The 12500-nt window shown below is 42.4% G+C and overlaps 1 pseudogene; it reads left to right on the forward strand.

Annotated features, from left to right (window-relative positions):
- The window catches only part of LOC124008820, a 165040-nt pseudogene that overhangs the window by 50964 nt on the left and 101576 nt on the right, over positions 1-12500 (forward strand).

Here is a 12500-nt window from a genome sequence, read left to right on the forward strand (position 1 = left end):
GGGATTTACAGTAGTATTATATCAGGACTTACTGTAGCTGGCAGTATAACAGGAAGGCTGTAGGGAGTTACAGTAGTATTATAACAGGACTTACTGTAACTGACAGTATAACAGGAAGGCTGTAGGGATTTACAGTAGAATTATAACAGGACTTACCGTAGCTGGCAGTATAACAGGAAGGCTGTAGGGTGTTACAGTAGTATTATATCAGGACTTACTGTAGCTGTAGCTGGCAGTATAACAGGAAGGCTGTAGGGAGTTACAGTAGTATTATAACAGGACTTACTGTAGCTGGCAGTATAACAGGAAGGCTGTAGGGAGTTACAGTAGTATTATAACAGGACTTACTGTAGCTGGCAGTATAACAGGAAGGCTGTAGGGAGTTACAGTAGTATTATATCAGGACTTACTGTAGCTGGCAGTATAACAGGAAGGCTGTAGGGGTTTACAGTAGTATTATATCAGGACTTACCGTAGCTGGCAGAATAACAGGAAGGCTGTAGGGAGTTACAGTAGTATTATATCAGGACTTACTGTAGCTGGCAGTATAACAGGAAGGCTGTAGGGATTTACAGTAGTATTATATCAGGACTTACTGTAGCTGTAGCTAGTAGTATAACAGGAAGGCTGTAGGGAGTTACAGTAGTATTATAACAGGACTTACTGTAGCTGACAGTATAACAGGACTTACTGTAGCTGTAGCTGGCAGTATAACAGGAAGGCTGTAGGGAGTTACAGTAGTATTATATCAGGACTTACCGTAGCTGGCAGTATAACAGGAAGGCTGTAGGGAGTTACAGTAGTATTATAACAGGACTTACTGTAGCTGGCAGTATAACAGGACTTACTGTAGCTGTAGCTGGCAGTATAACAGGAAGGCTGTAGGGAGTTACAGTAGTATTATAACAGGATTTACTGTAGCTGGCAGTATAACAGGAAGGCTGTAGGGAGTTACAGTAGTATTATAACACGACTTACTGTAGCTGGCAGTATAACAGGAAGGCTGTAGGGAGTTACAGTAGTATTATATCAGGACTTACCGTAGCTGGCAGTATAACAGGAAGGCTGTAGGGAGTTACAGTAGTATTATAACAGGACTTACCGTAGTTGGCAGTATAACAGGAAGGCTGTAGGGAGTTACAGTAGTATTATAACAGGACTTACTGTAGCTGGCAGTATAACAGGACTTACTGTAGCTGTAGCTGGCAGTATAACAGGAAGGCTGTAGGGAGTTACAGTAGTATTATAACAGGACTTACTGTAGCCGTAGCTGGCAGTTTAACAGGAAGGCTGTAGGGAGTTACAGTAGTATTATAACAGGACTTACTGTAGCTGACAGTATAACAGGAAGGCTGTAGGGATTTACAGTAGTATTAAATCAGGACTTACCGTAGCTGGCAATATAACAGGACTTACCGTAGCTGGCAGTATAACAGGAAGGCTGTAGGGAGATACAGTAGTATTATAACAGGACTTACTGTAGCTGACAGTATAACAGGAAGGCTGTAGGGATTTACAGTAGTATTATAACAGGACTTACCGTAGCTGGCAGTATAACAGGAAGGCTGTAGGGTGTTACAGTAGTATTATATCAGGACTTACTGTAGCTGTAGCTGGCAGTATAACAGGAAGGCTGTAGGGAGTTACAGTAGTATTATAACAGGACTTACTGTAGCTGGCAGTATAACAGGACTTACTGTAGCTGTAGCTGGCAGTATAACAGGAAGGCTGTAGGGAGTTACAGTAGTATTATAACAGGACTTACTGTAGCCGTAGCTGGCAGTTTAACAGGAAGGCTGTAGGGAGTTACAGTAGTATTATAACAGGACTTACCGTAGCTGGCAGTATATCAGGAAGGCTGTAGGGAGTTACAGTAGTATTATAACAGGACTTACTGTAGCCGTAGCTGGCAGTTTAACAGGAAGGCTGTAGGGAGTTACAGTAGTATTATAACAGGACTTACTGTAGCTGACAGTATAACAGGAAGGCTGTAGGGATTTACAGTAGTATTAAATCAGGACTTACCGTAGCTGGCAGTATAACAGGACTTACCGTAGCTGGCAGTATAACAGGAAGGCTGTAGGGAGTTACAGTAGTATTATAACAGGACTTACTGTAGCTGACAGTATAACAGGAAGGCTGTAGGGATTTACAGTAGTATTATAACAGGACTTACCGTAGCTGGCAGTATAACAGGAAGGCTGTAGGGTGTTACAGTAGTATTATATCAGGACTTACTGTAGCTGTAGCTGGCAGTATAACAGGAAGGCTGTAGGGAGTTACAGTAGTATTATAACAGGACTTACTGTAGCTGGCAGTATAACAGGAAGGCTGTAGGGAGTTACAGTAGTATTATAACAGGACTTACTGTAGCTGGCAGTATAACAGGAAGGCTGTAGGTAGTTACAGTAGTATTATAACAGGACTTACTGTAGCTGGCAGTATAACGGGAAGGCTGTAGGGAGTTACAGTAGTATTATAACAGGACTTACTGTAGCTGGCAGTATAACAGGAAGGCTGTAGGGAGTTACAGTAGTATTATAACAGGACTTACTGTAGCTGGCAGTATAACAGGAAGGCTGTAGGTAGTTACAGTAGTATTATAACAGGACTTACTGTAGCTGGCAGTATAACAGGAAGGCTGTAGGGAGTTACAGTAGTATTATAACAGGACTTACTGTAGCTGGCAGTATAACAGGAAGGCTGTAGGGAGTTACAGTAGTATTATAACAGGACTTACTGTAGCTGGCAGTATAACAGGAAGGCTGTAGGGAGTTACAGTAGTATTATAACAGGACTTACTGTAGCTGGCAGTATAACAGGAAGGCTGTAGGGAGATACTGTGGTGTTAAAGAGGTAATGATTCCCACCACCAGGGAGAGACACATACACAACAGTCTCTACCACAGTTTCTCTCTGTATGTTCTCTGTGTGTGTCTAAATTAATTCCTGACTTTTGATTCTGTAATGCACGGAGAAGACATTTACAACAGGAAGGAAAATAAAGAGATAAAGGAAAGAGAGAGAGAGAGAGGACAGAGAGGAACGAGGTAGTGAGAGAGAGAGAGGAAAGAGGGGGAGAAGGAGACTGAGAGAAAAGAGGGAGAGAGAGAATTGGGACAGTCTAGCTAGATGACCTTCAGTCTAGGGAAAAGCTAGAGAAGGAGGGACCATAGAACAGAAAGAGAGAGATGGTAAGAGTGATGCTGCTTTCCTTTTAACTGCACGGGTTTGTGTGTGTTTGTGCATCATGTTTGCACATTGTGTGTGTGTCTGCATAATGTGTGTGTGTGTGTGTGTCTCTGCATGTATGTATTAATACCCCTTCTCCCATCCTCTCTTTCATTTTTCTCTCTACCTTTCAATCCGCACCACATCGCTCATTTCCTGCTGGATTCAGCTGTGTGTGTACTACTAGCTTTACGGTAACATCATGTACTACTAGCTTTACGGTAACATGCTGTACTACTAGCTTTACGGTAACATCATGTACTACTAGCTTTACGGTAACATCATGTACTAACCGCTTTACGGTAACATCATGCACCACTAGCTTTACGGTAACATCATGTACTACTAGCTTTACGGTAACATGCTGTACTACTAGCTTTACGGTAACATCATGTACTAACCGCTTTACGGTAACATCATGTACCACTAGCTTTACGGTAACATCATGTACTACTAGCTTTACGGTAACATGCTGTACTACTAGCTTTACGGTAACATCATGTACTAACCGCTTTACGGTAACATCATGTACCACTAGCTTTACGGTAACATTATGTACTACTAGCTTTACGGTAACATTATGTACTACTAGCTTTACGGTAACATCATGTACTACTAGCTTTACGGTAACATCATATACTACTAGCTTTACGGTAACATCATGTACTACTAGCTTTACGGTAACATCATGCACCACTAGCTTTACGGTAACATCATGTACTAACCGCTTTACGGTAACATCATGTACCACTAGCTTTACGGTAACATTATGTACTACTAGCTTTACGGTAACATTATGTACTACTAGCTTTACGGTAACATCATGTACTACTAGCTTTACGGTAACATCATGTACTACTAGCTTTACGGTAACATGCTGTACTACTAGCTTTACGGTAACATCATGTACTACTAGCTTTACGGTAACATCATGTACTACTAGCTTTACGGTAACATTATGACCTACTAGCTTTAAGGTAACATCATGTACTACTAGCTTTACGGTAACATCATGTACTACTAGCTTTACAGTAACATCATGTAATATTAGCTTTACGGTAACATTCTGTACTACTAGCTTTACGGTAACAACATATACTACTAGCTTTACAGTAACATCATGAACTCTAGCTTTACGGTAACATCATGTACTACTCGCCTTACAGTAACATCATGTAATATTAGCTTTACGGTAACATTATGACCTACTAGCTTTAAGGTAACATCATGTACTACTAGCTTTACGGTAACATCATGAACCACTAGCTTTACGGTAACATCATGTACTACTAGCTTTACGGTAACATCATTTACTACTAGCTTTACAGTAACATCATGTACGACTAGCTTTACGGTAACATCATGTACTACTAGCTGTACGGTAACATCTTGTACTACTAGCTTTACAGTAACATCATGTACTACTAGCTTTACGGTAACATCATGTACTACTAGCTTTACGGTAACATCATCTACTACTAGCTTTACAGTAACATCATGTACGACTAGCTTTACGGTAACATCATGTACTACTAGCTGTACGGTAACATCTTGGACTACTAGCTTTACAGTAATATAATATAATAATACGGTAACATAATGTACTAATATCTTTACAGTAACATCATGTACTACTAGCTTTATGGTAACATCATGTAACAGTCTGTACTGCTAGCTTTACATTAATAGTCTGTACTACTAACTTTACATTAACAGTCTGTACTGCTAGCTTTACGGTAACATAATGTACTAATATCTTTACAGTAACATCATGTACTACTAACTTTACATTAACAGTCTGTTATGCTAACTTTACATTCTGTACTGCTAGCTTTACGGTAAGATCATATACTACTAGCTTTACAGTAAAATTATGTACTACTAGCTAAACTGTAGCATCATGTACTGCTAGCATTATATTCACAATCTGTAATACTAGCTTTACGTTAACATCATGTACTACTAGCTTAACATTAACAGACTGTACTACTAGCTTTACGGTAATATTATGTACTGCTAGCTTTATGGTAACAGTCTGTAATACTAGCTTTATGGTAACAGTCTGTACTACTAGCTTTATGGTAACAGTCTGTACTACTAGCTTTATGGTAACAGTCTGTACTACTAGCTTTATGGTAACAGTCTGTAGTACCAGCTTTACGGTAACAGTCTTTACTGCTAGGTTTACGATCCCAGTCTGTACTACTATCTTTACGGTAACAATCTGTACTACTAACTTTACATTAACAGTCTGCACTGCTAGCTTTACGTTAACATAATGTACTAATATCTTTACAGTAACATCATGTACTTCTAGCTTTATGGTAACATCATGTACTTCTAGCTTTATGGTAACATCATGTACTACTAGCGTTACAGTAACAGCATGTGCTACTAGCTTTACGGTAACATAATGTACCACTAGCTTTACGGTAACATCATGTACTACTAGCTTAACATTAACAGACTGTACTACTAGCTTTACGGTAACAGTATGTACTACTAGCTTTACGGTAACATCATGTACTACTAGCTTAACATTAACAGACTGTACTACTAGCTTTATGGCACCATTCTGTAATACCAGCTTTACGGTAACAGTCTGTACTACTAGCTTCATGGTAACAGTCTGTACTACCAGCTTTACGGTAACAGTCTGTACTACTAGCTTTATGGCACCATTCTGTAATACCAGCTTTACGGTAACAGTCTTTACTGCTAGCTTTATGGCACCATTCTGTAATACCAGCTTTACGGTAACAGTCTTTACTGCTAGGTTTACGATCACAGTCTGTACTACTAGCTTTACGGGAACATTATGTACTACTAATTTGACATTAACAGTCTGTACTGCTAGCTTTACGGTAACATTATGTACTACTAACTTTACATAAACAGTCTGTACTGCTAGCTTTACGGTAACAGTCTGTACTACGAGCTTTGCGGTAACATAATGTACCACTAGCTTTACGGTAACATCATGTACTACTAGCTTAACATTAACAGACTGTACTACTAGCTTTACGGTAACAGTATGTACTACTAGCTAAACTGTAACATCATGTACTGCTAGCTTTATATTCACAATCTGTAATACTAGCTTTACGGTAACAGTCTGTACTACTAGCTTTACATTCTGTACTGCTAGCTTTATGGTAACATCATGTACTACTAGCTTTACAGTAACATCATGTACTACTGGCTTTACTGTAACATCATGTACTACTAGCTTTACGCTAACATCATGTACTACTAGCTTTACATTAACAGTCTGTAATACTAGCTTTACGGTAACATTATGTACTACTAGCTAAACTGTAACATCATGTACTGCTAGCTTTACATTAACAGTCTGTACTACTAGCTTTACATTAACAGTCTGTAATACTAGCTTTACGGTAACATCATGTTCTACTAGCTTAACATTAACAGACTGTACTACTAGCTTTACGGTAATATTATGTACTGCTTGCTAAACTGTAACATCATGTACTGCTAGCTTTACATTCACAGTATGTAATACTAGCTTTATGGTAACAGTCTGTAATACTAGCTTTATGATAACAGTCTGTACTACTAGCTTTATGGTAACAGTCTGTACTACTAGCTTTATGGTAACAGTCTACCAGCTTTATGGTAACAGTCTGTACTACCAGCTTTACGGTAACAGTCTGTAATACCAGCTTTACTGTAACAGTCTGTATTACCAGCTTTATGGTAACAGTCTACCAGCTTCATGGTAACAGTCTGTACTACCAGCTTTACGGTAACAGTCTGTACTACTAGCTTTACGGTAACAGTCTGTACTACTAGCTTTACATAAACAGTCTGTACTGCTAGCTTTACGGTAACAGTCTGTACTACTAGCTTTACTGTAACATCATGTACTACTAGCTTTACGGTAAGATCATGTACTACTAGCTTTACAGTAACATCATGTACCACTAGATTTACGGTAACATCATGTACTACTAGCTCCAACGATGGGCCACAGTCCGGAACCTCCAATGACAGGCCACAGTCTGGAACCTCCAACGACGGGCCACAGTCCGGAACCTCCAACGACGGGCCACAGACCGGAACCTCCAACGACGGGCCACCGTCCGGAACCTCCAACGACGGGCCACAGTCCGGAACCTCCAACGACGGGCCACAGACCGGAACCTCCAACGACGGGCCACCGTCCGGAACCTCCAACGACGGGCCACCGCCTGGAACCTCCAACGACGGGCCTCAGTCCGGAACCTCCAACGACGGGCCACAGTCCAGAACCCCAAACGATGGGCCACAGTCCGGAACCTCCAACGACGGGCCACAGTCCGGAACCTCCAACGACGGGCCACAGTCCGGAACCTCCAACGACGGGCCACAGTCCGGAACCCCAAATGACGGGCCACAGTCCGGAGCCGCCAGCGACAATCCCCAGGCCAGAGCCTTCCGCAACAATCCCCAGCCCGGGGTTTCCGGCGACGGTGCCCAGCCCGGGGTCTCCGGCGAAGGTCCCCAGTCCAGAGCCTCCGGCGATGATCCATGGTCTGGTTCTACAAAGACGGAGTGATCACTGTAAAGAGGGGGGTCGGTGTCCAGAACCTGAGCCGCCACTGAGGGTAGATGCCCACCCAGACCCTCCCTGAAATGTTCAGGTTCACGGCTGGGAGTCCGCACCTTTGGGGGGGGGGGGTACTGTCACACTCTGACCATAGATATCCCTGTTTTCTTTATATTTTGGTTAGGTCAGGGTGTGATGAGGGTGGGTGTGCTAGTTTTTGTATTGTCTAGGGTTTTTGTATTGTCTAGGGTTTTTGTATGTCTAGAGGTTTTGTAGGTCTAGGTAATATGTATGTCTATGGTGGCCTGGTATGGTTCCCAATCAGAGGCAGCTGTTTATCATATGATTGGAGATAATGTTTAGGTATTCATTTCCGTTTTGTGTTTGTGGGTTCTTGTTCTATGTTTAGTTGCCTGTCTGTACTCTTCGAACAGCTTCACGGTTTGTTTTGTTGTTTTGTTAGTTAGTTCAGTCTTCTTTCTTTAATACAAGAGTGTTCTGGGCCATTATGACAGTTGTACTGTAGTTCTGCTCCTCAGTGTTCTAGGCCATTATGACAGTCCTACTGTAGTTCTGCTCCTCAGTGTTCTAGGCCATTATGACAGTTGTACTGTAGTCCTGCTCCTCAGTGTTCTAGGCCATTATGACAGTTGTACTGTAGTTCTGCTCCTCAGTGTTCTAGACCATTATGACAGTTGTACTGTAGTTCTGCTCCTCAGTGTTCTAGGCCATTATGACAGTTGTACTGTAGTTCTGCTCCTCAGTGTTCTGGGCCATTATGACAGTTGTACTGTAGTTCTGCTCCTCAGTGTTCTAGGCCATTATGACAGTCCTACTGTAGTTCTGCTCCTCAGTGTTCTAGGCCATTATGACAGTTGTACTGTAGTCCTGCTCCTCAGTGTTCTAGGCCATTATGACAGTTGTACTGTAGTTCTGCTCCTCAGTGTTCTAGACCATTATGACAGTTGTACTGTAGTTCTGCTCCTCAGTGTTCTAGGCCATTATGACAGTTATACTGTAGTTCTACTGTAGTTCTGCTCCTCAGTGTTCTAGGCCATTATGACAGTTGTACTGTAGTCCTACTGTAGTTCTGCTCCTCAGTGTTCTAGGCCATTATGACAGTTGTACTGTAGTTCTGCTCCTCAGTGTTCTAGACCATTATGACAGTTGTACTGTAGTTCTGCTCCTCAGTGTTCTAGGCCATTATGACAGTTATACTGTAGTCCTACTGTAGTTCTGCTCCTCAGTGTTCTAGGCCATTATGACAGTTGTACTGTAGTCCTACTGTAGTTCTGCTCCTCAGTGTTCTAGGCCATTATGACAGTTGTACTGTAGTTCTACTGTAGTCCTGCTCTTCAGTGTTCTAGGCCATTATGACAGTTGTACTGTAGTTCTGCTCCTCAGTGTTCTAGGCCATTATGACAGTTGTACTGTAGTTCTGCTCCTCAGTGTTCTAGGCCATTATGACAGTTGTACTGTAGTTCTGCTCCTCAGTGTTCTAGGCCATTATGACAGTTGTACTGTAGTTCTGCTCCTCAGTGTACTAGGTCATTATGACAGTTGTACTGTAGTCCTGCTCCTCAGTGTTCTAGGCCATTATGACAGTTGTACTGTAGTTCTGCTCCTCAGTGTTCTAGGCCATTATGACAGTTGTACTGTAGTCCTGCTCCTCAGTGTTCTAGGCCATTATGACAGTTGTACTGTAGTTCTGCTCCTCAGTGTTCTAGGCCATTATGCCAGTTGTACTGTTGTTCTGCTCCTCAGTGTTCTGGGCCATTATGACAGTTGTACTGTAGTTCTGCTCCTCAGTGTTCTAGGCCATTATGACAGTTGTGCTGTAGTTCTGCTCCTCAGTGTTCTAGGCCATTATGACAGTTGTACTGTAGTCCTGCTCCTCAGTGTTCTAGGCCATTATGACAGTTGTACTGTAGTCCTACTGCAGTTCTGCTCCTCAGTGTTCTAGGCCATTATGACAATTTGTACTGTAGTTCTGCTCCTCAGTGTTCTCGGCCATTATGACAATTTGTACTGTAGTTCTGCTCCTCAGTGTTCTAGGCCATTATGACAGTTGTACTGTAGTTCTGCTCCTCAGTGTTCTAGGCCGTTATGACAGTTGTACTGTAGTTCTGCTCCTCAGTGTTCTAGGCCATTATGACAGTTGTACTGTAGTTCTACTGTAGTCCTGCTCCTCAGTGTTCTAGGCCATTATGACAGTTGTACTGTAGTTCTGCTCCTCAGTGTTCTAGGCCATTATGACAGTTGTACTGTAGTTCTGCTTCTCAGTGTTCTAGAACATTATGACAGTTGTAGTGTTCTAGGCCATTATGACAGTTGTACTGTAGTTCTGCTCCTCAGTGTTCTAGGCCATTATGACAGTTGTACTGTAGTTCTGCTCCTCAGTGTTCTAGGCCATTATGACAGTTGTACTGTAGTTCTGCTCCTCAGTGTTCTAGGCCATTATGACAGTTGTACTGTAGTCCTGCTCCTCAGTGTTCTAGGCCATTATGACAGTTGTACTGTAGTTCTGCTCCTCAGTGTTCTAGGCCATTATGACAGTTGTACTGTAGTTCTGCTCCTCAGTGTTCTAGGCCATTATGACAGTTGTACTGTAGTTCTGCTCCTCAGTGTTCTAGGCCATTATGACAGTTGTACTGTAGTTCTGCTCCTCAGTGTTCTAGGCCATTATGACAGTTGTACTGTAGTTCTGCTCCTCAGTGTTCTAGGCCATTATGACAGTTGTACTGTAGTTCTGCTCCTCAGTGTTCTAGGCCATTATGACAGTTGTACTGTAGTTCTGCTCCTCAGTGTTCTAGGCCATTATGACAGTTGTACTGTAGTTCTGCTCCTCTAGTGTTCTCCTCAGTGTTCTAGGCCATTATGACAGTTGTACTGTAGTTCTGCTCCTCAGTGTTCTAGGCCATTATGACAGTTGTACTGTAGTCCTGCTCCTCAGTGTTCTAGGCCATTATGACAGTTGTACTGTAGTCCTACTGTAGTTCTGCTCCTCAGTGTTCTAGGCCATTATGACAGTTGTACTGTAGTCCTACTGTAGTTCTGCTCCTCAGTGTTCTAGGCCATTATGACAGTTGTACTGTAGTTCTGCTCCTCAGTGTTCTAGGCCATTATGACAGTTGTACTGTAGTTCTGCTCCTCAGTGTTCTAGGCCATTATGACAGTTGTACTGTAGTTCTGCTCCTCAGTGTTCTAGGCCATTATGACAGTTGTACTGTAGTCCTACTGTAGTTCTGCTCCTCAGTGTTCTAGGCCATTATGACAGTTGTACTGTAGTTCTGCTCCTCAGTGTTCTGGGCCATTATGACAGTTGTACTGTAGTTCTGCTCCTCAGTGTTCTAGGCCATTATGACAGTTGTACTGTAGTTCTGCTCCTCAGTGTTCTAGAACATTATGACAGTTGTACTGTAGTTCTGCTCCTCAGTGTTCTAGGCCATTATGACAGTTGTACTGTAGTTCTGCTCCTCAGTGTTCTAGAACATTATGACAGTTGTACTGTAGTTCTGCTCCTCAGTGTTCTAGGCCATTATGACAGTTGTACTGTAGTTCTGCTCCTCAGTGTTCTAGGCCATTATGACAGTTGTACTGTAGTTCTGCTCCTCAGTGTTCTAGGCCATTATGACAGTTGTACTGTAGTTCTGCTCCTCAGTGTTCTAGGCCATTATGACAGTTGTACTGTAGTTCTGCTCCTCAGTGTTCTAGGCCATTATGACAGTTGTACTGTAGTTCTGCTCCTCAGTGTTCTAGGCCATTATGACAGTTGTACTGTAGTTCTGCTCCTCAGTGTTCTAGGCCATTATGACAGTTGTGCTGTAGTTCTGCTCCTCAGTGTTCTAGGCCATTATGACAGTTGTACTGTAGTCCTACTGTAGTTCTGCTCCTCAGTGTTCTAGGCCATTATGACAGTTGTACTGTAGTCCTACTGTAGTTCTGCTCCTCAGTGTTCTAGGCCATTATGACAGTTGTACTGTAGTTCTGCTCCTCAGTGTTCTAGGCCATTATGACAGTTGTACTGTAGTCCTGCTCCTCAGTGTTCTAGGCCATTATGACAGTTGTACTGTAGTCTTACTGTAGTTCTGCTCCTCAGTGTTCTAGGCCATTATGACAGTTGTACTGTAGTCCTACTGTAGTTCTGCTCCTCAGTGTTCTAGGCCATTATGACAGTTGTACTGTAGTCCTACTGTAGTTCTGCTCCTCAGTGTTCTAGGCCATTATGACAGTTGTACTGTAGTCCTGCTCCTCAGTGTTCTAGGCCATTATAACAGTTGTACTGTAGTTCTGCTCCTCAGTGTTCTGGGCCATTATGACAGTTGTACTGTAGTTCTGCTCCTCAGTGTTCTAGGCCATTATGACAGTTGTACTGTAGTTCTGCTCCTCAGTGTTCTAGGCCATTATGACAGTTGTACTGTAGTTCTGCTCCTCAGTGTTCTAGGCCATTATGACAGTTGTACTGTAGTTCTGCTCCTCAGTGTTCTAGGTTCTACGCCAGTGTTCTAGGCTAGGTTCTTATGACATCACATCATTATGTCTTCATCTCTCCCTGATTCTCTCTCTGTCCTCTACCTGTCATTCATTCCCCTCATTCTCAATGAGTCTCTCTCCCCTCCTCTTCTTTAACTCTCATTATATTGTTCTATCCCCTTCAGTATCACAGTATCAGTCAGTTACCCACAGGGGTGAAAATACCTCACTCTGGGCCTCTCTCTCT

This window comes from Oncorhynchus gorbuscha, linkage group LG21 (assembly GCF_021184085.1).
Source record: "Oncorhynchus gorbuscha isolate QuinsamMale2020 ecotype Even-year linkage group LG21, OgorEven_v1.0, whole genome shotgun sequence".
NCBI lineage: Eukaryota > Metazoa > Chordata > Actinopteri > Salmoniformes > Salmonidae > Oncorhynchus > Oncorhynchus gorbuscha.